Source organism: Pinus tabuliformis, chromosome X (assembly GCF_031772625.1).
Source record: "Pinus tabuliformis cultivar Carrire ecotype Pingquan chromosome X, CPIR1, whole genome shotgun sequence".
Lineage (NCBI taxonomy): Eukaryota > Viridiplantae > Streptophyta > Pinopsida > Pinales > Pinaceae > Pinus > Pinus tabuliformis.
The window spans coordinates 316305870-316331564 of NC_142308.1; the positions used below are offsets into that span (position 1 = coordinate 316305870).

General features: G+C 37.7%; 1 pseudogene; it reads left to right on the forward strand.

Moving 5' to 3' along the window:
• The first annotated feature begins 24227 nt into the window (after window positions 1–24227).
• LOC149139689 (short-chain dehydrogenase reductase 2a pseudogene) lies at window positions 24228–25128 on the forward strand (annotated as a pseudogene).
• The last annotated feature ends 567 nt before the right edge of the window (window positions 25129–25695 follow it).

The following is a 25695-nucleotide window of genomic DNA, read 5'->3' on the forward strand; positions in this document are numbered from 1 at the left end:
ATTTAATTTATGCCTATAAAAATATGTTTTCATATTTACAAATTTTTATTATATAAATATTTGATTTAGGTAGTAATTTAATTAAACTATCTTATTTAAGTTGTGGAAATAAATTTAGGTATGGAAGATAATAATCATTCCTCTCAGTTATTTGATATAAACTTGATTCTCACACACGCATAAAAATATAATATTAGTCAATTGAGTTTATCTCCTATGGCTAGAAAGAATGATTGGAAACCCCTCATCTTTCTACATGTTATTTGATATATATACCTTAATGGCCACTCTCTTCTTTATTTCACAAATTTTATATTTGATTTGAAATATAATTTGATAATAATTATATATGCTTTAACATTATAATAAATTTAATATTCATATATATATATATATATATAGATATATATATAGATATATATATATATATATATATATATATATATATATATATATATATATATAACATAATTTATTAATTAACATGTAAAAATAAATATAAAACATTAGGCAAAGTAAAACAAATATTAAATACCATTAGATTCATATAATTTTAATAAAAAAACTCAATTAATTTAATGACTATAATTACCTATCAAATTTAACCCCATTCCCATAGACAAAATTAATAAGGAAAAAAAATTATCTAAAGATATATTATTGTGTATATCAAATATCTGGAGAACCATTTGTAGTGAGTCAAGGAAAGTGAACAATAAATTATAATAAGAAATAGCTTAAATTTTATGGAAAAAACCATCTACAAATAGAGTTCTTATTATCTCTGCAAAGATAATGCAATCATGAGTTTTCTTGCTATTTTAATTGTAATTTTATTAATATAAAATTGTATGTTTTTTTTCCACTAGAAAAATCGTAATCTTTCATTATGATTGAAAAATTACATGTTGTAGATGCTTTCAGCATATGGTGTATTGTCCTTTGCCACTGAGGGCATTTTCAAAATTGTTGTTCAGTTTGCCAAAAACTTTGAGTTCATGTTGTAGTCATCAATATGTCAGTCATCTACAATAGTTCCACATACACCACGCAGGGTGTTGTCTTTGCTGAAGGTCTAAGAATATATACAAGAAATATAGCCTGTGTGAAAATATATACAATGTATGAGCCATGCATATCCATCAAAAATAGAGCCAAAAAACTGTAATCTAGGGGCTCTCTGCCTTGTGGTAGTTTTGATCATTATAGGGCCGATGATAGTAGCGATATTCATTGGAGCCTCTCTGCTCCTGTATCATCCACTCTCCTCGGGGAAGTACCATGGCCTCCTTGGAAAGCCCATCAGCACTGCAGTTATGTTCCCTGTAAATGTGATTACATGAAATAGTGTTAAACTGAGCTTTGAACAAATTCACTTCATCCAAAATATTACTGAGTGTGTGTGAGTGACAGACAATAATATTATTGAACCAATTAACTATGATTTTTGAGTCACCATATATGTTTAAATCCATGCAGTTATGACCCAATGAAAAATGCAATAGATGACAGAGTGTAATGAGCTCTGCAAAATTATTTGTTCCCTCACCAAGCCCCATCTTTACTTTGTAGAAATGTTGTTCATTAATGTATAGTATGAATCCACCACCACATCCATGGTGCTGTGCAGCACCATCAAAGAATGCCCAAGGAGAGTTTTTGTCAATAGGTGCAGGATCATGTGGTCTACGAGGCCGAGGTTTGTGTGGCTCAGGCAACTCGTGATAGGCAGATATGATTCGGGCAGTAATATGCGGCCAGCAAATAGGTCTGTCTTCAAAAATAATTTGATTCTGAGCCAGCCATAGATGCCAGTAGATGATTAAGGGTAGACATTGTAATCTAGTGCCATGATGAAGATTGCACCAGTTTTCCCATGCTCGACCAATGTTGTCACCCTCCCATTTCCCGGTAATATGAATTGATGAGGAGATATTCTGCCATAGATTGATTAGAGAATTACATTGAAGGAATAAATGCAATGTCGATTCAGAAGAATTCTTGCATAAGACACACCAGTGAGGGCCATGGAAAGATTGGTGAGATAGTGACTCTCCCGTGGGAACTTTATCTCTGAGAATACACCAAAAGAACAGTCTTGTTCTTGGGGGCGATACAAGTTTCCATATACTCTTCCACCAAAACGTTGTCTGCTCTGGCTATTTGTGTGAGATCAGATTGAGATATCCGACCTTTGGAGAATAAATGCCATTCTCAGCAAGACTCCAGACGAGTTCATCTGGTCCTTCCTTGATCCTGATGTGTGATTCACACAGTGCATTTGTGTAATCATGCCATTCTTGATGCCACTGTGGTGGAATATCGAGCTGCAGGGCAGATTTCCATCCTTGTGTGAATATGTTGGTGTTCAGTGGATCCACTATGTGTGCTATAACCTTTATCTCATGAGAATGAAGGTGCTGGATGAGTTCTCTTGATAGCTGGAATCTACCTCCTCCCCCAGTCCAGGGATCCATTCCAATGTGAGCCTTTGATCCGTCATTTATTCTCCAAACGAGATTGTTTCTGATGCTAGGCAGGGAGTGTAGGAGGGCCTTCCACACTGATGAAATACCAGTTCTAGGCCAGCTCGGCATACAGACCCAATCCATAATTTGATGTGGCCAAATGTACTTGTGATATGAAATTGTAGTCCATAGATTCTGCCCAGTCAATAGAGTCCATCCCATTTTTGCAGCCAGGGCTTGTGCAAATAGGGGTAGGTCTTTTAGCCCCCATCCTCCCCATTTTTTAGGCAAGGCGATCTTATTCCAACTGACCCAGGCAAAGATCTTTTTGTCTTGGTGGCCATTCTAGAGATATCTGCTACAAAGTTGCAGTCAAGCCAAAATGTTTATATGGATCCATGCTAATGCCATCCAGAAAACAAGGGTGGACTCAAGAACGGATTTGACGAGTACTAATCTACTAGCTTTGGATAAGTATCTATGACTCCAGTTAGAAAGCCTTTTTTCCAGCTTGGTGACAAGCCAGACCCAATCTGCAATTTTTTGGCTGAGAGGCTTAATCCAAAATCCCAGATATTTGAACCCCCTGTCCAGAGGTATGATGCAATAAGGGAAGTGTTGTTGTGCAAGTTGTGACTCTTGGATGGAAGTGAGGGCTAAGGTAATGGTAGATTTCCCATGATTAGCCTGCATACCTGTAGCCAACGAGAAGAGGGAGAGAATTTTGGAGAAAGTGAGAGTGTCTCTTATGCTCCCATCCAGGAAAATGAGAACATCATCCACAAATAGGAGATGAGTGAGGAAGCAGGAATCAGATATCTTGAGACCACGAAGGCTGCCATCTCTTTTAGCAGTAGCTAGTAAACGGCTAAGCCCATCCATAACAATTAGAAAGAGTAGGGGGGAGAGGGGACAGCCTTGTCTGAGACCCCGCTCAGCATGAAAGAAATGGGAGGCAGATCCATTGATGAGTACACTGTAGGTAGGGGAGGTGATGCAAGCCATAATCCAAGCAATGAAATCATGGGGGAAGCCCAGGTGTATAAGGAGCATCTTGATGTAGAGCCAACTGACTCGGTCAAAAGATTTTGCCAGGTCGATCTTTAGGATGATACCTTTTAGGTGTTTAGTCCAGATCGAGTGGATGGCCTCATGGGCCAAGCCAATAGCTTCATGGATCTGGCGATGCTCGAGAAAGGCAAATTGTTGGGGGGCAATATGGTGAGAAAGAATGGGCCAAAGACGATTTGCAATGACCTTGGAAATAATTTTATATAGACAGTTGCATAAAGAGATAGGCCTATAGTCATTGAAAGAGGAAGGGGAACAGGGAAAATTTTAAGAACCACCCTAAATTTATATGTATAATAAATGTGCTAATCCCCATTATACATAGGAAAAATGGGAGGCGAAATTATCAATAATATAATATGTATATATAATTTTTTTGGCGAATCTCTCACCAGATTATATTATCTTGTACAGTGATGGAGAATCTTTCACTGAATTATAAAATCTTGTAAGATCTTGGAAAATATTTTACTGAATAATAAAAAATTGTGAAGTCTTGGCAAATGTTTTGTTAAAGTATGAAAACCTATATGATAATAAGAAAACATATTCATTAAATTGTAATATACTAACATACATGTTTGGAAAAAGAAACATAATTTTCTTTTCCTACAAACAATGTTCCAAGTTTCAGTGGCCGTGTTTGTCAAGGTTCTTACAATACACTCTTTTATATCCTTCTATTAGTTTTGATAATATTCCACAACAAAGTTCTTGTAGGTGTTGATATTGACAATGAGTTTTGTAAAGGTAGGAGAGATTAATCTTTTCTCTACAACTTTTGTCAAGCTACCACTTTTTTCAAGTTATCAAATTTGTTTCTTATTCTATAGACTCCAACTATGAGATTAAAAAAAAAAAAAAAAAAAAAAAAACAAAAAAACAAAAAAAAACATCAAGTTTGTTTACCCCAACACGCCAACAAGTAGCAAGCCCCAACTATATTATATAAGAAAGTATTAGGTATCCCAAGGGCTTGAAGGGGATCTAATTGAAAGAAGTGACCATTGTGAGAATCCTTCCAATCAATATATGAATATATAAATGTAGATTTATTATTATTTTAATTGAAAATCTTCAATTAAATAATAAAATTTAATTACGTCTCTCCCAATCTAAATTGCTTATTAGCATAATTCACTACCCTCATAGGTCTCGCATTTTTTAACAGCATTGTAACATGTACATTAATTTCCTTTTTGGTGAACAATCTCCACCATTTAGGAAAATATGGTGTAGTGGCTCCAACCCCTACAGATCATTAGGACAAACTAAGAATAGCACAGAAGATGAAAGGTTGTACACACCAACTTATTTTTCAAACAACTAATCCAACATCAGTACCTAAAGTTTTTCATGAAGATATCATATTGAGAACGTTTGTAAAATTGTGAGAAATCTTCTGCCAGGGTGATGCAGAAAGAGTGATAAGGTTTCATTGTTTTGAATTTTTTTTATTAAATCAGAAAAAGTTAAAAACCAATATTAATGGAGACATTGGTATTTTTTACTAAATTTTGTGAAGTTACTAAATGTAGCTTTAACCATTCACCTTAAGATGTTTTTACAATATAATTTCCTAAGCCTATTTAATATCTTCATTATCATAAAAACCAACCTATATCCATCTTAACTCCACATCTACCACTCTTAGGGGGATGAAATCTATTTATCCCTCTGAGCACTCGGTAGACCCAGAATTAAGATGGATCTAAGATGATATAATTTCCCCTTAAATAGTCTATGCTCACTTGAATACCATGGTATTACCATGGGTGAATACCATGTGTTATCATAAACCTGGAGCTTAACAATTACTATTAGTAATTTATAAAAATTAATAAAATTAATAATTGATTTTTATTTTATTTTTTATTTTAACCAATTTAAAATGTTTAACATACATTAAATTACAACATCCATTTTTACTCTTGATCCACCAAGCCCCGAGAGGGATCAAATATTTTTTCACTCTATGCTAGTTTGCATATCATGATATTTGATACCTCTCGGGCTTAGTAACTAAAGATGGATCTATGTTGGTTTAATTCCGCCATTTAAATAGGCTACATTCCACATGAATACCATGGGTCAATACCATGTGCCATTTTTATTTTTATTAATAATAATATTAGGGTTAATAATGTTTTTTTGCATGGTATTAATAATAATCTAGCCCATGGTATTTGGCCCATAGTATTTTTCCCATAGGTTTCACCTAAATATAATGCATTTTTTGAGTGTTTGTAAATATAAGGTGACTTATGGAGTAAATATAAAAAAATGTTTTATTTGTTTACCATACCTCCACTTTATTTATATTTTTATTTGTTTACACCCTTGCATGTATATAAGGTGACTTATGGAGTAAATATAAAAATTGTTTTATTTATTTACCATACCTCTCATTTATTTATATTTTTATTAATTTATCATACCTCTTTTATAAATATGGTATTTGGCCCATAAGATTCACTTAAATAAAACCTATTCTTGAAAATTAGGGTGAATGGAAGGTTGTAACTCCTAATTTCAAGGGCTAAATTTACCTTTTCTACCCTCTCCCTTAAAATAAGGTGGGCTATTTGAGGGGATTTGTAAAAATGGACTATGATACAAAATATTCACCCACTAAAAATTTAAAACCCCATAATTTCGTCAAAGGGCGAACATTCGCCCCTAAAATTTTCCATGAAGGGGAATCAGATTTCGGGATAAGGGCAATAAAAGTCAAATTGACAGCATTGTACATGGATCCGGATATTATACACTCTTCCACAACTTTTAACAGATCATTCCCCAGAAGTTCATAGAATGCAAGATAGAATTCTATTGTCCACCTGTCAGCCCAGGACTCTTGTCATTTTTGAACCATTTCATCGTTCCTTCCAGTTCGCCAGCAGTAATAGGGGCAATTAGCTCCTCGGACTCATCATCATTTACATGGGAAAATGTCTTGCCACATTGATGATATCAACCAGATTTGACCCAGGAGGGTTTTTGAAGAGATTCCTGAAATGAGAGGTGCCAAGATGGGAGAGTTTGTTAAAGGTGTCAGCTACTCCCCCATCAGGTAGAGGTAAGTTCCATATTGTATTTGAAACTTTTCTACCTTTTGCATAGTTCTGAAAGAATCTTGTGTTGTCATCTCCTGCTTTTAACCATATAGCTCTGCTTCTGAGGCGCCAAGATTCCTCTTTCTCCTTCAAAATCCTTGCCTTTTGGTTTTCTAGCTCAATCAGGTGAGCTTTGTCGTCAGCTGAAGTAAATCCCAGGTTTCAGTCATCGAGCAATATGCTCAACTCAGCTTCAATTTGTGATAATAATAGCTCCTCCCTCTGATGTTTCTCTTTTGCCCATTTGATAGATAGATGCTTGAGCTGGGACAGGTTGTGGCAGAAACCCTTTGTCAAGGAATCATGTCTATCAATAGGGTTGGCATTCCAGTAATCCGAGACCATGTTTATGTACTCAGGGTCCTGAAGCCAGACATGATTAAATTTAAATGGAGCTTTTGGTTTAGGATGGGGGCCAAACACTTCAAGATAAATGGGGGAGTGATCTGAGATGCCCCCTGAACCCACCCATTGTTTGTAATGATGCAGTTGATTCATAAGGGGGACCTTTATCAGAAAACGATCTAATCTCCTTGCTAGTGCAGCATCCCCCACCCTTCTGTTTCGCCAAGTAGGGAGTGGCTTATTCATGGGGATATCCACCAAATTGTGTTGTTCCAGAAGGTTGGTCATATAGCCAGTGATAGAGTCCACTTGTGCTTGTGACCCCCAAGATTCTCCAAATCCCATAGAGAAATTGAGATCTCCCCCAAGAATGATGTGATTAGGAGAAAAAATCGATAGATTTAACAGATGTTGCCAGAAGTTTTCCCGCTGATGGCAGGGACCATATATATTAATGACCCTCAGGTTTAGACCAAGCTCCGCTGAGAAAATATCTAAGCCAATAAATCCATGGCCACCCCAGGATGCTAAGACCCTGATGTTGCGAGGATTGTAGCCAATGGCTAGGCCCCTTGATCGACCCACAACATCCGTGGCCAAAAAATTCCATCCAGGAGATAAGGAAATTAATGTGCTGGTGATGTTATCGGCCTCACCTAGGGTTTCTTGTAGCATGATGATGTCAGAAGGCTCTACTTCGAAAAGTCTACGCAGGGCTAGTTTCTTGGAGGCACTAGCCATGCCTCTGCAATTGAATGAGAGACACTTCATGGGGGAACCCTGCCCAGGGTGTTCAGTGCTCTAAGAACCCCTTCCAAAGTGGATTGTCTACCAGAGGCGACCTCTGCCCCAGCCCGTTTGATGGCTATGGATAGATTTGATTTTCTCCCGTGAGATGAAAGGATGACAGAACCAGGTTGGGTAAGTCCCAAACCGGAGATATGAGACGGGGGACCACCAGAGTGAGAACGAGAGCGGAGGTTGTAATTGTGAGATGATGACTTCCCGTTTGATGATGGGGAGGTGGAATTGGATGATAGAGTGGGCAAAGATGGCGTGGTGGTGGCGATGGAAGGTAATGATGGAGCCATAGTGCAGTGAGCCACAGATGTGTTAATGGTGGATGAAACAAGAGATGAACAATAAGCAAATGAGGTAGGGCAAGAGGTCAGAGAAATACCTGATAATTTTGCGGCCTCAGCTGCAGCACGAGCTCTTGTGGGGGGGGGGGGGGAATGGCACTCTATGCACTCCTTCCACCATCCTCGGGGTGATGTTGCTGACCGGAGGATGTGGACCCGAACTAGGAGAGTGATTCAGAGCCGGTGCTTCATTCCCTGTAGAAGTGGTAGGTGCCCTCGGAGGATCCTCTGGTTTTTTGATGAGTGGGCATTCCTTAAAGATGTGCCCCACTCTGTGACATCTTCTACATCGGAAGGGAACTCCTTCGTAGTCCAGGATCTGTACCCGAGTGTATTTCCCCCATTGAAGAGTGATTTTCTCTTCCAAACCTTCGCGAGTGTCCAAATGGACCAGAATGCGAGCTAGGGTTCTGTTCTTCGATTGCACAAATGTTCTGTCATGGTCTAGGTAGGTGCCTAGGGCATTTCCAATTCTGACGAAAACCTCCTCACACCAATACTATAGTGGAAGCCCTGGCAAGCGAACCCAAAGAGGTCCCGCCCCAATTTTCTCCCTCTCTGGGTTGAAAAGGGGACTCCATCTCTTGAGGAGTATAGGGGCCATCTCAATATGCCAGTATCTTGCGAGGACCAGATCTGTGTAATTTTCTTTTGCAAAATGAAGAGCAAACCAACCCCTGGGCAATACCTGCACCTCAGGTAGTTCCTTAAGCATACTTCCCCAAATCTCTCGGACCCATAAGGTGAGCCTGTTTGCTGAGTATGCTCGGCCTCGAACATGTCCAACCAGCATAATGTTAGCCATGTATGTAGCTTCCCCAATAGCAGAACTTTCGCCAAAACGTATTGTGATGTCCTTTGTGGTAGCCTTCACACACTTCGTCTTCCGTTTCCCAGTTCGTGGGGTAGATGGATGGTCCGACAACGGATCTGGTGAGCCCTCCTGAGTTGTATGAGCCACTGATTTGACCTTCACCGTAGGGGTTTCAAAACAGCCCGACGGGGAGTTTGCAGAGATGGGAGGGTTTTGACCCCCGGATGCCTGGAGGTCCTCTGGCGGAGCTGTGAAAAGAGTTGAACTGGACAGATGGAGGTGGTCTGTCAGTGGATTCGGATCAAAAGAGGGTGAAGGTGGAGTGTTTGTAGTGAGAATGTGAAGAGTTCCCGGTGATAAAGGAGGGCAGTCGAGTGCAGGAGAATCAATGGAAAGTGACCCGAAGAACAGCGGAGCTGTACTATGACCAGGATAGGTAACCACCGGCGCAGTGCTTGACGGAGCAGGAATGGACGGGGGAGATGAGCCAGATGCCGGCAATATGAGGTTAGGGTTTCCAAATATGACGTGGTCGGGGAAAGGATCCTCGGAATAATCAAGCTCCTCGACCTCCATAACATCACCCATGTTGTTAGTTGTTACCACCGACAGATGGAGACAGATGCGGTTGCAATGGAAACGAAGATCTGTCGGTCGTCCGGGTCCGGGTGCCTGCAGGAGGGTGCTGCAGTAAAACTTAGGGTTTTTACCCTAAACCCTTATGGTGGCCTCCTAATTTCGCACTTCATCTTTATCCTCACTCTCTATCCTTCTCCCAAATACAAAATTGTATGTTATTATTGTTTTTTAACCTAATTAAACCGTAAAGTGTTTCCCTTTGAAAACAACTCCCCTAGCTGCCACTCTCTACCTATCTGTACCATTAGATCAAATGTTAGACGATTAAAAAAATTATACACCATCAGATTAATAATTTGTAATTAAGACAAAAACTAATGGTTAAGGGTTTAAAAGTAATAATATCTATGACAATAAGTTAGGGAAAAAAATTGTATACAACCCTTCCTCCGTTCTTTGCCATCCCTTCCTCCATTCTTTGCTTTCATTTCTTAATTTGGCAGACGTTGTGGACAACAAGATTCTGGAAATCATGCCTCTCAAGGGCGCCATGATGATTTCCATGCCTCTCAAGGGTGCCATGATGATTTCCATGCCTCTCAAGGGAACCATGACAAACAAGGTCATTCATTGTAATTGGAAGACAAGGAAGGGAAAAAAGTTTAGGAAGGCCCTGGTTCGAACTTGTTCAATAAGGAAGATAATATTCAGATATTCTAGTGCATAAGTGTATAAAATTTTCCTTTTTAAATGAACTAAGTTTATTTCATGTTATGTGCATACCTACAACAAAACTCTGCATCATCTGCAAAGCTAAACACAAGGTACCATTTGAAGTGATATTATAGATCCATTTTTTCTATTTACAAGTCCAACCAATAAAAAATCAACACACTGAGTATAATGCAATGTCAAGAAAACCAAAAGAAGTGAATGTTTTAGGATATGTATTTTCGCTCCTTACAGTATTGTGCTAGTGAATTTTCCATTCTATTCTCTTTTCAATAAAAAGTATGAACTGTCGGCAAACATCCCACGATTCAATGCACTATTTTCCATTGTGATATGGTAGCTGAGATTATAGAGCAGCTCTCAAGGGTTCAAAGAATTTCATAATTAATTATAATTTGTTTTTCCTTGTTTTGAAGTTGGGAGACTTGAAATGTAATTTCAGGAATCTAATTCCATAATCAATTAATTGGTTTGAGTTTCTTTTGGCTTAGAAGCTGTGAGTGAGGGCCATGCTTTTCAACCAGGCTCATCTTTAATATTACTTTAAGCTGGTGATACTAAGAAATTTTGTTTTAATTCTGTTATCTCACGCCTTGTCACATGCTAAGGGTACCTAAGTTTTTAGCTCTATTTATTAGGTTGTTCCCTAGACTAGTTTCCTTTTGCATAAGCATGCATTCATGTGGATTTTATGTGATTGTCTCAAGTTTCGGTCTTTGTTGACACCTAATCCTTGTGATTGGGTAAATATATGTAAATAGATAAATAACAAATATGAACAGTCATCGGGAGATGAACTGAACAGTTTCTCCCTCATGTATATAATGAAGACCTACCTGATGGAATAATACACACGAATCATTTTTGCCTTATGGAGTTACTGCCTGGCTTGACATGGTATTAGAGCTAGCTCCATTTTTGGCATCCCTTTCTGCCATTGTAACTCCCTTTTGCCATTTTTTTGCAGTCTGTCCTCTGCCCCTCTCCTTTGACAGAAAATTTGTGCTGCAATACATAATTTCTATGTCCCAAATCTCTACGTGAAAGTTGTGAAAGATTAAATGCTACTGCATTGAAGCCGAAGGAGATGTCTGGTATATCTGCTGGTATTCTGTTGAGCTCATTGATATATCAAGGTGAACAGTATGCCAACTCCTCTTTTTTAGACTGTGAGTTGTGTCAAACTCCGTTCCCATTCACATTTTTTTGCATATTATTTGCGGGTTAATACAGTTCTGGTGTATGGTTCATGGTTACACCGCCCATATTGTCAACCTCCGTTCCCATTCACGTTTTTTCGCATATTATCTGCGGGTTAATACAGTTCTGGTGTTAATCCAACTACAGTGTTAATACAGTTGCGGTTGTTAATACAACAGTTCCACTTCACCATACCACGCTTGCTACCACACTCATACACAGTGAACCACACTTGCTCCCGTGCTCATACTTAGTGAACCATGCTTGCTCCCACGCTCATACTTCCTTGTTGTTTGTAATGTAATGTTCTGACAAGCTGCAACACAAATTTATAATAGCTAGATATTACCAGTGCCTTTCTTGTGCGTTATTTGAAGGATTGTGCCTATTTAGAAACCAGATTTCACAAATTCGTGTGAATAAGTCACCCTCGAGATAAATTTTACATAACTCAGACCTTCTATCAGTTATTCGAGGAGGATTTTATTGGATTGACCCGAAAGTTATGTAAAGTCAAATTGAGAAGGGCTCTTCCTGTGTTTTGAAGCGATGTTGCTAGTGCTGTTCCGTAATGTTCTATGTACATGGAAAGGCGATACTATTGCACCTGAGAATCTACTTTGTTAGAATTTGATGGAGTTAAGGTGTTGTAGGCATGAATCAATAGTATCCATGTGGCCAAACTCCATATTATAGCAGACAAGGAACACCTGATTCGTGCATTGCAACTTAAAGCAGTTGATTTCCCATGTTTGTGTACCATGTTTCTTGTTGCTTTCATTCGCCTAGATAATACTGTATAAAATACGTTGCAAAATAAGAAATAGAAGAAAACATTCTGGTACAACAAATTTATGGGCCTCTCAAGCACATTGCTGACATGCAGGTCATGCGTCTTATTGACTTTCTCGCCTGGTAGAACAATCCCTTCATTCTTCCATGTCCACAAGTCCTTTGATGAGTAGCAATTAACGCCTATGATGTCCACTCGTGCAATTCCTTTCCTGTGCATGCGGTAGCTTCGACCATCTTTATTCTCTCCATACCAGTTCTCCATATAATACCTCCTGCAATAACACCTTTGTCCAATTGCTACCATAATTTCATTTTTCAGAATATTGCTGCTACAGTGCATTTTTTTAGCAAAAGTATTTTTCTATCAACAGAAATAATTTTTTACAAAATGCATTCAATCATATCCATGGTGGGAATAGTTCTCACTGGCAAGAAGAACTATCCTGAATGGTCCCAGATGATAAAACACACCCTCATTTTCAATGATTTGTGGAAAGGAGTGTGTGTCGGAGATGAAGACAATGAACCAGTACAGCCTACCTCAGACAAAGAGCTCGTCATTTGGGAAAACAAGAACAGCAAAGCTTATGCATTAATCGCAGCATCTGCAAATGAAGGGGTGAGTCGCCATATTTCGTCATATTCAACTGCCTTTGAAGCCTTACAAAAGCTGAAAGAAATCTATGACTCACATTCTGCACTTGAAGTTGTTCAACTCATGATTAAACTCTTCACTCTTGAACTGCAAAATAATGATCCTCTTGCTCTTGCATCTGAAGTAAAGTCTATAATGCATGATATCAAATCCACTAAGGTTGAATTGGATATTCCTCTTATTGCTTTTCTCAAGGCACTTTATCCTACTTACTCCAATTATCTTGTGTCATTGCAAGCAAATGGAAATCTCAAAGATATAACCTTTGCTCTCTTGTGAAAAAGTTTGCTGAAAGAGAGAAAGCTTTTGGAAAGAAGACAACCCCTGAATCTTCTGAAGAGGTTGTATGCCTTGCTCATAAAGAAAAGCATCCCGCTCAAGATTCTACAAGAGGAAGAGGTGGTCGAAGAGGAAGAGGAAGATATTTCAGAAGTAGGGGGGCAGACATCCTCAAGGAGAAAAGGTAGATTTGTACTGCATACGCTGCAAAAGAAATAGATCACATGATGCCTCTACATGCAAGCTACCATGGGACAAAATTGAGCAGAAAAGAAACCAACAGAGAGGTAAAACTGATGATACAGACAAAGGTAAAGCACCTGAATCCGCTCACTATGTTGTGGCAGAATGTAACATTGGAGTAAATGAAGATTTATTTAATGCTTCACTTGCTTCTTGGAAAAATGATTGGTTTCTTGATTCAGGAGCAACCTACCACATGACTCATAGAAAATATTTTTTTGAATATTTCACTGACAATGTTGATGCAGCGGTATACTTTGCAGACCAATAAAAAATCAAGCCATCATGGCTTGGCACAATCAGGATTAAACTGCTTGGTCTTCCAGACTTTCTTCTGCATCATGTTCTATATCTCCCATAACTCAAGAGAAACTTGTTGTCCTTGGTCCACATCCGCTAGCAAGGTCAATCCATTCATATGTTTGATGGCAAGCTTGAGATAAGAAAAGCATCTGACCACTCACTTGTCATGAGGGGAATAGAAGAAGAAAGGCTTCTTAAGCTACAAGGAACCTCTGCTTGTGCACAATATTTCTCATATAATTCTCATCATGAAGAAGGTACACTTCCATCAAGTTTATTATGGCATGCTAGATTTGGACATTTGAACTATGACAGTCTCCGCTTGTTGAAGAAAAATGGTGTTGCTGGTTTGCCTACAATTCCTAAGAAACTTAAGCAATGTGATGCTTGCATTCTAGGAAAGCATAGCAAACAGTCTTTTCATGATTCACATTCAAGAGCACATAGAAAACTTGAACTCATTCATTCAGATTTATGTGGTCCAATGCTTGTTCCTTCTACAAATGGAAATAAATATATCATGACATTTATTGATGACTACACCAGAATGTGTTGGGTTTATTTATTGAAGAAAAAATCTGATGCTTTTCAAACATTCAAGAATTTTCATAAATGGATTGAAAATGATGCACAATCTCATATTGGGTTTATTCGCACTGATAATGGAAAATAATACACATCAAATGAATTTGAAAACTATCTTCGCCAACATGGGATCAAACATCAAACAACTGCGCCTTATAATCCCCAACAGAATGGTGTAGCTGAAAGAATGAATAGGATAATCTTAAATATGGTACGATCCATGCTCTTCTTCAAAAATGTAAAGATAATGTTTTGGGCTGATGCTCTTCTATGTGCTGCATATATAAAGAATAGTTGTCCGTCTAATGCTATAAGAAACAAGACCCCATATGAAATGCGGTATGGATATGTTCCTTCGGTAAAGCATCTCAGGGTCTTCGGTTCCACCTGTTATGCCTTGATACCAAAGGTACATAGAAACAAACTTGGTGCTAGAAGTCGTAAGTGCATCTTTCTGGGGTATTCAAACACCTCCAAAGCATACCGCCTTTATGATGAAGTAAATAAGAAGTTTGTTGTATCTAGAGATGTAATATTTCTTGAATCATCCAAAAATGACAATGTTGTTGAGCGGCAACTTGATCGCTTGGATAGATTCGCAAAAGCAAAATCATTTCAAGAATTTGATAATTAGGTTCCACATCTTGAAGGGGGGATTCCTATACTAGATTAACATGTGGAATCTTCTTCTGAAGAACACTCTCCCCCGCATGAAACTCCAACAACGGATGATGCTTTAAGTGATGTGATTGATACAATTGGGAGACTCAATCTTGATTCAGTCCCAACTCAATCAACGGAGCAGCCTGGACCATCTAAAAAAGGTCCCCCAAAGTGTCTGACAAAGACACTTGAAAGTGTTCATCCTGATGAGGTCGGAAAGACAGGAACTAGAAATTCAAACCGGCAAAATGGAGGTGATGTGGATGACTCTAATTCACCTGTTGATATGGATGTTTCTTATGATTGTGAATTGAACTTCTCTACAGATTTTGAACCAACTTCCTTCAAAGAAGCTGCTTCTCATGGTGAATGGAAAGAAGCAATGCAAAAGGAGTATGATGCCCTCATAAAGAATGGCACTTAGAAGCTGGTTGATCCTCCATTAGGAACCAAACCAATTGGCTGCAAGTGGGTCTACAAGAACAAGTATAAAGATGATGGCTCACTTGACAAGCACAAAGCTAGGCTTGTGGCAAAAGGTTTTGTACAGAAGGAAGGGATCGATTATGAGGATATTTTTTCCCCCACAGCAAAATGGGCTACCATCTGGACACTCTTTTCACTAGCAGCTCAGAACGGTTGGAAAGTCCACCAAATGGATGTAAAAACTGCTTTCTTAAATGGATATCTAAAAGAGAATATTTTTATGTCCCAGCCTGAAGGATTTGCTGTGAAAGGACATGAACATAAAGTATGCAAACTAGTGAAGTCCTTGTATGGCCTCAAACAAGCACCACAAGCATGGTATGAAAAACTAATTGAGCATCTTCTGAAACTCAATTTCAAACATTATGATCTTGATGATGCAACTTTATTTGTCAAGAAATTTGGTAAAACAGTTGTATATCTTGTAGTATGTGTAGATGATCTTTTGATGACACGGAACAATGAAAGCTACATTGCATCCACAAAGAAGGAATTGGGGAAAAGTTTTGAAATGACTGATTTAGGCTATGTTCATTACTATCTTGGCATTGAAGTAACCCAACATCCAAAGTCCATATTTCTTTCTCAAAAGAAATACATTGGAGATATGTTGAACAGGTTTGGCATGAAAGAGTGCAATCCTGTTACTACTCCAATGGAACAAAACTTAAAGCTCACATCTATTGAAGGAAAATAATTTGAGGATGCAACAAAGTAAAGACAACTTGTAGGAAGTCTCAACTACCTAACTACTACCAGACCAGACATTTCGTTTGCTATTGGAATCCTCTCTAGGTTTATGCAAAAGCCTTGCAAGGGACATTGGTCTGCTGCAAAAGGAGTTCTAAGTTACTTGAAGGGAACTCAAGACTTTGGAATCAAGTATACACAGGTGGACGACTTCAGCTTGATTGGATACTCTAATTCAGACTTTGATGGAGACAAAGAAACTGGGGTATCTACTTCAAGATATGCTATGAGTATTGGATCAGGAGCTATCTCCTGGAGATCACACAAACAATCAGTTCCAGCAGATTCCACAACAGAACCAGAATACGTGGTAGCAGCTGAAGCAACAAAAGAAATTGTGTGGCTCAGGAAAATTCTTGAAGATTTGCAGGTAAAACAAGTACAATCAACTCCACTCATGATTGACAATACCTCTGCAATAAAGTTGGCCAAGAACCCAAAGTTCCATGATCGAATGAAGCACATCAATACTAAATATCATTTGATTCGACATCATGTTGAGGCCAAAACAATCCATCTTCGTCATTGTTCCACAAATGAGCAAATTGTGGACATCTTCACCAAAGCGCTTGGAAAAGAAAAGCTTGAACGATTTAGAATGACGCTAGGACTCACCAAAATCCCTTCAGATTAAGGGGGGGAATGTTGACACCTAATCCCTGTGATTGGGTAAATATATGTAAATAGATAAATAAGAAATATGAACAGTCATCGGGAGATGAACTGAACAGTTTCTCCCTCATGTATATAATGAAGACCTACCTAATGGAATAATAGACACGAATCATTTTTGCCTTATGGAGTTACTGCCTAACCTGACAGTCTCCAACATTGGCCTCTGCACTTGACCAACTGAACATAATCTTTCGGCAATTCGAGGGTATTGCAAAGCCTACCCGGCTCATTGTCTGTAGAATCCCCACCCATTGACTTGCCACATTCATCAACGTTAACCATTTTGTCTTCCAAAATATTTGAGATAAACTCTCGACAGAATCTGACATGAAGGCCTCTGCCAACATCACTTTTCTAAATCTCCAAAGGGTCGCAGAAAATAATAACACGTTTGATGAGGCGAAGTGGAGTTGATAGGTGAGAGGCGGACTTACATTGAGCTTTTGGGGGTAGTGGCAGTGATATTAAGGAAGCTAGCGATAGGAGAGATAAGGGGGACTGAAAGAAGTGTAGTGGTAGAAGGAAGTACTTGTTGCCCACCTTCAATTTCTCATCTGGAGAAAGAGTGGGCATCTTCTGGGGGTGATGTAGAATGAATCGGAGTGACAGACCAAATGTTGAGGGAATTCCTACATGATATGGGGGTGGTGAGGGGTTTTTGAAGGATTTGAAGGGTGCCATCTGAGAGAACTAGGTAGATATTTTCCTCTCGGTCTTTCATGCCTATGAGCATCACTAACTAGGACGCCATATTACCCATATTTTCTTCTTTTGATTCTTATCAAGAAGCAGATAAAAGCTTGGATATACCTGGAAGGAACGCCGAACTTGGTTTGTATATGGGGAAAACTTATGAGTAGAACAAGACATTTGCCTAAAGCAGAAGGAGAATGGGCAGCTATGGTGGGTCGGTAAGGGCGACCTTAAGGTGATGCATTTTCAACTTTGATACAACCAACAGTTTGAAGACTGTTAGGTTTGTAGGACATCTATTCTCAGGGATAGTTTATATTACTCTAGATTATAAACACGGGCTTTGTGAACTTACCCTGTCCATGTTATTGCTTCCTACCGAGTGGTGAAATTCTTACATTTCAATCATATGACAGTGTTTCTTCAGAGCCTCTTGGTGGGGCACACATCATATTGGTTACAAGCCTTTAATATTTGTGGTCTTCCCTGATACTATCCTAATAGGTCTTTCCCTTGTAAGTAAACTTTGCAAGCATGGGAGCAGGGATTTGGGAGCGACTATTGTGCTAAATGCGTGTTTGTGTTAAAGAATTAAACTAGATACCACATGGACCCTCTGCTATTCGGCTTATAGTTTCAGGAGTTTGGGCTTGAAGCCAATGATGTGGGCAGAGTTTTCATCATTTAAAGGGCACGTCATTTGTCTGGATATTTTTTGGTTTAATATTGCTCTTCCTTCTTGTAAGTTGGATGTTTCCTCTTCTAACGTAGGTCTACCAGTAAAACTTGCCCACAAAATTGACTTTCAATTTCACATTTCAACTCGGGTTGGATTCGCCACTGCCTTTGACATGTTTTCTACTAACACAATCTGCAATAGTAAAAAATGTTGATGAAAATGACTTCCAACTTTTCTTGGGCTAGCCAGTGCCTTTGACGTGTTCTCTACTAAAGTGGGTCTGTGATAGTAAAAATTTCTCTCAAAAATGACTTTGGCTTCAAATCTTGACTCTCTTCTCGGTTTTGCCACCGCCTTTTGTTTGTGTGGTCCTTGTTCCTCGTGTTTTCTCTGAGCGGTCTCTTGTTGGATCTGCCTTAAATTTTGCAAGTTGTGAGCTCTACATTACTACATTTACTTTGTAGTTGTTCCCTTCGACGTTAGGTCAGAACGATTTAACAATATGCTTTGGCCTTGGCTTTATGTTCTTCCATGACTTCTCTATTTTCCAATTTCCATGGACGCTCCTTTTTCTTTTTCTTTGTTTTATAAATTTCCCTTTTTTAAAGTTATTTTTCATCAAATACTTAAATATCAACAATTTCCCAATTAGGGCAAAGATTAAAGATTTATAAAATTAAAAGAACTCTTCTCCAACAAAAAGCTTTACTTTTAAATGCCTGGGCTTTTGAAATCTTTGGCACATGAACACCAAACAACTCTAATAGTAAATTTATATTTTATTTATTTAGTTAGGACCTTTTCACTCTGAAGGGATGTTGGTATTTACAGAGGCTAAGTTGGTACTTATAGGTGCATAACCATGAGGAAGAAAGAGATATAGGAAGACTATTTATTTTAATAATGGAGTCCTCGAAACATCAATGTGGTTTTCTTTAATTAGTAGAAGGAAACTTATTGTTGGTTAACTTGCATCTAATTTTCAATTTGGAATAAGCTATGATATTTTGATGAAAATTAATTATTTTATTTCATAAGTAATCAAACTTGAGATTGTAGATGTTCATGTTATATAATGCGACAATATGATTGCACTCTTACACACTTATAGAGAGATGATTATATTATTATAAATAAAATGCTTGAGTAGAAAATGGTTATTAATGTCATAAAAAAATTAATATGAATATAGGAATTGTATTACATACAAATTATAAATAAATGAATAATATATAATTTATATTTTTTAAAATCCTTATGAAACTACTTATTTTGCAAAAATAGTTTAAAATTATAAAATACAATTGTCTCACTTAAGCTCTGCCACTGTAGGAATCAAGATTTCTTTGTGGATTTTGTATTGTACTATCCCATGATGATAGCTACAAGTTCTTGGAGCAACAAAAGTTGTATGGCTGTTATGAGGACTGGCTTTATTTTGATATTGGAACGTCACCACACTTTGAGAGGAGCCAAGATAAAAGAAAAATATGGCAAATTATTGGTAGTTACAACTACTAGCATGCACTAGATCCACAAAAATATAGGTGGTATGCACTTCCTCCAATACCCTATGATCGAGATCTGACTTGAGGACAAGCAATTTTGGGTGCCGCATCAGTCTTGCAAGTAAAGATTTATGTCATTGGTTGTGCCCCATTTGGTAAAGTGGCGATAAGATACTTCATGGACCTGCTTGTAATTTTATCAAAAAATTCATGACAACTCCTTATTTTGGTTGCCTCAAAGAAAAAGATGGTAATTTATTGGTAGTTACAGTGAGTGGGATGCATTAGATCCAAAAAAATATAGGTAGGTGGTACATGCGTCTTCCAATACCCTATGATCGAGCTCTAACTGGAGAACAAGCAATTTTGGGTGCTGCATCAGCAATCTTGCAAGTAAAGCTTTATGTCATTGGTTGTGCCCCATTTGGTAAAGTGGCGATAACATACTTTGTGGACCTACTTGTAATTTTATAAAAAAAATCATGACAACTCCTTATTTTGGTTACCTCATAGGAGTAATTGACAATAAACTATATGTTTGACAACAGTCGCATGTTGAGTTGCAATATATGGGAGTTGGCTCATGTTTTGATTACATCACATCGCCACAACCAGAGGTATCAGTGTCATCTATCACAAGAAACATGGATAATGAAAAAATGCATCCCAATATGTAAAGGGAGTGCAATATAGTACATTAACCTAGCATGTCTTCCAGGGTAATGTTAAAAGATAAGACACCCTAGTCCAACAAGTTATGTGGTTAATTATTACAGGTTGTTTGGTTTCAAATCCATATACATATTTTTATTCATATACAGATTACATATGATGAAGGTTCAAATTTTCGATGAGGGGAGAGGTTGGAGTAGAGAAACTTGTATGCTGAAGTTTACCCATCACTATGAAGCTCAAGTATTTGAAGTTTAAAGGAGAGAGGATGCAAGTAGTCTAAGAGCCTTCAAAGCTTTTGTTTTTTTGCCTGCAACAACAAAAATATTCAACCTACTGTGTTGGAACATGAGGAAAGCTCATATGGTTTCAATAAGCTTAACATTTTGGAGAACTTTATGACAATCATTCATAATTGTGGTTGAATATCTACATACAATGGTTGTGTGGCACGTTAGAGGTAAAAGAACAAGTCATAGTAGATAGCCATGTGGTGTGTATGGTGTTGTAGCATCTTTGTAGAGATTTAGTAGGGTTCATGTTATTAGATAGTATACACCTAGTTGATTCAGACCAGAGGCTTGTTCTGGAGGAATTTGTATGGGAATTTACTCATCCTTGTGGGTGGATTAGATTAGACAGTATCTTGGTCTCTGATTCAGAAGCAAATTTCAGACAAAGAAGTTGGTATGGGTGTAATGCACAAAAAATGCAAGAATTGATCATTCTAAGCCAATAAGGGTAGTAGTCTAGAGGTACATTGAAATTCTCGGGACTATATCTGTGTTCAAGATGGATTGTCAAAGACTACATTCATGTAAAACTCTACTGGTTGTTGTCTATAATTCTATTCTTATGATTTCAACAGGTAAGAAACCGATCTAATAACTTCATTATTCATTGCATATATATACATACTTTGTCTTTTGAAGCATCAGTGGTTTCATGTTGTGTTAATGTGGGTTTTTGAAATTTGAAGGGTTCCTGCATCCATTAAGGCTGAAAATTGGGTTAATGTGGGTTATGGTTGTATGTTGTTTGGTATTGCACATTGCAGGGGGAAATGAGGCGGAGGCATCACAATAGCCAAACCTTGGAATTGGTGTAAACTATGGAATGGAGGGGGACAATTTTCCATCATAGAAGCAGGTAGCTAAGATGCTTGGAAACACCATTATCAATAGATTCAAGATCTACAACTCATATCCCTCTATACTGCAAGCATTTTCCAACACAATCATTGCAGTTATTATGGGTCTTAAGAATGAGAAAGTCCAAAGAATAAGTGAAATCCTAAGTACAGGCCAAGCTTGGGTGGCTCAAAGGATTTCTCCTTACTACCCTTCAACCTTAATAATTTTGATCACTGTAGGGAATGAGGTCCTTACAAATAGTGATGGGTCGTTAGACTCTTCTCTTTTTCTTAATCTAACATGGTTGAAACATGTACAACAACATTTGCAGCTCCTAATTAAAGCTCAGGGTAAGTACTTGTAGTCTGTGTTGGAGAAGGCCAAGGAAACTCTTGCTAGCCACAATTTGGGTTTTGTTGGACTAGAAGTTGCTCGTGCAGAAATATCATAATTGGTGTATGAGATGTGACTGTCAAATAAACACATAAAATCTCAAACTGAACAAAATTTAATATCAAACATCTTAAAAAGATAAAACTACTAATAAATATATTAAAAAACTAGCATAGATCATAAATAGTCAGAAGTTTGTTTAAATTTAAAAAAAAACTCACTACAATTGGAGTTAAGAGAATAGAATTGGAGTGAAGAGGAATATATGCTAATCTATCAATTGTACTCCTCACAAATTTTTCTCTGACACACTACATTTATTCATTTAAATGTGTATCTATTCTGAACTCACAACTTTTATGCTAGCATCTATTTTAAATTAAATGCACCCACAACCTCAATTTAGATGGCTTTGATATATTTTGCGCTAGCATCTATTTTAAATTCAATGCACCCACAACCTTAGTTTAGATGCCTCTGTATAGATATCAGAACAAAAGAAAAAAGTTGTATTGCAAGTGATGATGGAAGGCACAATATGATCATACTACCACCTGGCAATATTGTCAATACCCTATATTGTTGGGCTTCATGTGTTACAACTCTATGATAATGTGTAATAGATATGTGAATGCCCATTATCAACATCTATAGCTCAAATGTTAAAAAGTAACAAACAATGCACTCAGATTGACACTTTGACTCCATATGCCCTCATTTCTCCTGGGCACAATCAATTATTCGATTCATATGAAGAATCTCTCTATTCGAGTACATGTTGCAGTTTTGATTACTTCATGTTTGTTGAAGTAACATGTATGGTATTCAACTCTTAGGGTTTTTTAGATTTTTTTCCCCTTTTCGATAAATGGAAAATGAAATCCTACAAAACACTCAGATTTCAACTATATGATGACATGGTGCAGATGCAATAATGTTGGCCCATATGCATTCTAGTTTCAATTTACTGATTTTTTTAATTTTTCCCTTTTGTTTTGTATTTGACTTATATAATAGAGAAACATAGTTCTTAATCTTTTGTATGCTTTCAAAATGTTTCAAATTGTTGAATTGGTTTTCAGTATTAACCGCATAGTGAGACATTCATTGTTACGATACTATTTCCTATGTCACTTTCTTACGGCGTTTCCTTTGCAACATTTGGTGCAATTGCTAGTTTAACTATATTTAAACTAAGCCTAATTAATTGCTTGTAATCCTTGTTTAAATGTGAAAGTTAGTTCATACTTTTCAATGTTCCATAATTAAACTAAACAACATGAAACCCTAACTAGCTTTCCATATATGTCCCAGAGTGAAGACAATAAAAATGGATTAAAAAAACATCCTAGAAGGGTTCATAGATGCCTCGTACCTCATAAGATTCGTAAAGGCAAGTGTGATAAGCATGACCTTGTTTTGACGTGTATTTGAAATAATTTTAAGATAAATTATTAATATATTAAAATGTTGGTCCTCGTATAGTTGAAATATTCTGAAAATAAATGATTAATATATTAAAATAAATTTTATTGTAAACACTATTTAAAATATCCATACGGTGATCCACGTTTTTATGTCATCGTATATATGGCTTCTGTCATCGGATATCAGGCCTCTGTCATCGCATATCAGGCCTCGGCACTAGACAAAATAATAGATTCCTCTGCCCTAACGAGGACAAATTATCATCCGCCAGCACGGGTTCCGGAAATCTACTTTCACAATTATATAGGCTGGTTAGTACTGTCATCTCTTCTATTTTTCTTCTTTGGCTCCTTCCCAACAACGTACATTACTATGCAATTATTTTCATTACAATAATGGCGTGATTTCATTGTGACGACCCTGCTTGCAACGCCCTGCTTCTCCCCTTGTAATTGCGAGCTTCGTCTTGATTTTGACTCTAGTTAAGTTTGCCTAGCCCTGTCTTGTATAATTAAACGTTACTAGACCTGCAGTCGGCGGTACTGATTTTGTTTCATCACTTCTCCCTGTCATCGAACTACCCATCTCGCTCCCCAACCATGTCTAACGAAGAGCTTAATGCAGCGGCTTCTTGTGTTGGCAATCCGAGCTTTAATGAACCAGAGAAACGGTAATCACAGTATACCAGAAATGTTCTTTCAGTTTTTGTTTGCAATCTATTTGTTTCAGAATTCAATTCTCTGAATTTATGGGATTTCACAATTATTTGAAACTCTTGTGTTTCTTTTTTTCAATATATGTTGCTCAGTAATTTTGGGTAATGATTTTTGAATGCAGACTGGAGGGCAAGGTAGCAATAATAACGGGTGGAGCATCAGGCATAGGAGAAGCCATCGTTCGGCTCTTCACAAAACACGGAGCCAAAGTCATAATCGCAGACATTGCGGAGGAAGGTGGGAGAAAGCTCGCCGGATCGCTTTCTCCTCAGGCAACTTACGTGCGCTGCGATGTGAGTAATGAGGAAGACATGAGAGCTGCGGTGGATTTGGCGATGGAGAAACACGGTCAACTCGATATCATGTATAACAACGCAGGAACTGTCGAATCTGTTGCGGCTGACAGCGTGGCGGAGTATGAGATGGAGCAATTCGATCGAGTAATGAGGGTAAACGTGAGAGGAGTGATGCTGGGCATTAAGCACGCGGCCCGCGTGATGATCCCGCGGAAGAAGGGCTGCATAATATCTACTGCCAGCATTGCAGGTATAGTAGGAGGAGTTACACCACACGCATATACGGCTTCGAAGCATGCAATCATAGGGCTGACAAAGAACGGAGCAGCTGAGCTCGGGAAATACGGGATCAGAGTTAACGCTGTCTCTCCTTCTGGCGTGGCCACGGCCCTTTCAGTCAATTACATGAAACAAGGCAATGTTTCTGCTGTTTCAGAAGAGGATAAGGCCGCCGTAGAGGCCGCCTGCAATAGTTCCGCCAACTTGGAAGGAGCGACTCTTAAAGCGGAGGACGTTGCGGAGGCGGGGCTGTACTTGGCGAGCGATGAGGCTAAATATGTTAGCGGGCATAACCTTGTGGTGGATGGCGGAATCACTGTTGTTAATCATTCTTGGAGGCTTAACGATGAGCGTTCTTAATGTCCCAGAGGGTCCGAGTGCTACAATAATCATGTCGTAATTAAAGACATGAATAAATAATTCATGAAGAACATCAACTCAAAGACAACAAATTTATCCACAAGTTTTGAAGACAATGTCCCAAACAACTTAAGGATATCTTTATCAATAAAAATAATTTTGAGGTTGTCATTTATAATTTTTCTTCGTAACACAATAAAGATTATCAATTCAATAGCTTTGAGATTATTATTGATATTTTTTTAAGATTATCACAATTTTTTCGGGCTAAGAAGTTTGAACGAAGTGGAGTTTTAAATTCACAAATTCATCTCAGTTTTAGTAGTAGCCAATGTGGATCAGAGATGGATTCTCTATAATATAAAATATTTTGTCATTATATTTTGGGTTCACCATTTCTTTGGTATTTCTACATAATCCCTAGGATAATTACTATTTTAATTTCTCCCTTTCCGATTATAAAAATTATTTATTATTATTATTAATTAATTTTGTTTATAAATAATTTTTATTAATTAATTTTGTTTAAATAATTATATGTTTTATTTTCTAATAAAAATAAATTGTTTTTTTCTTTTACTTGCTTTGATATTGGGTGATGTCTACAAATAGTTTTATGTTTTATGTTTTTTTTTTC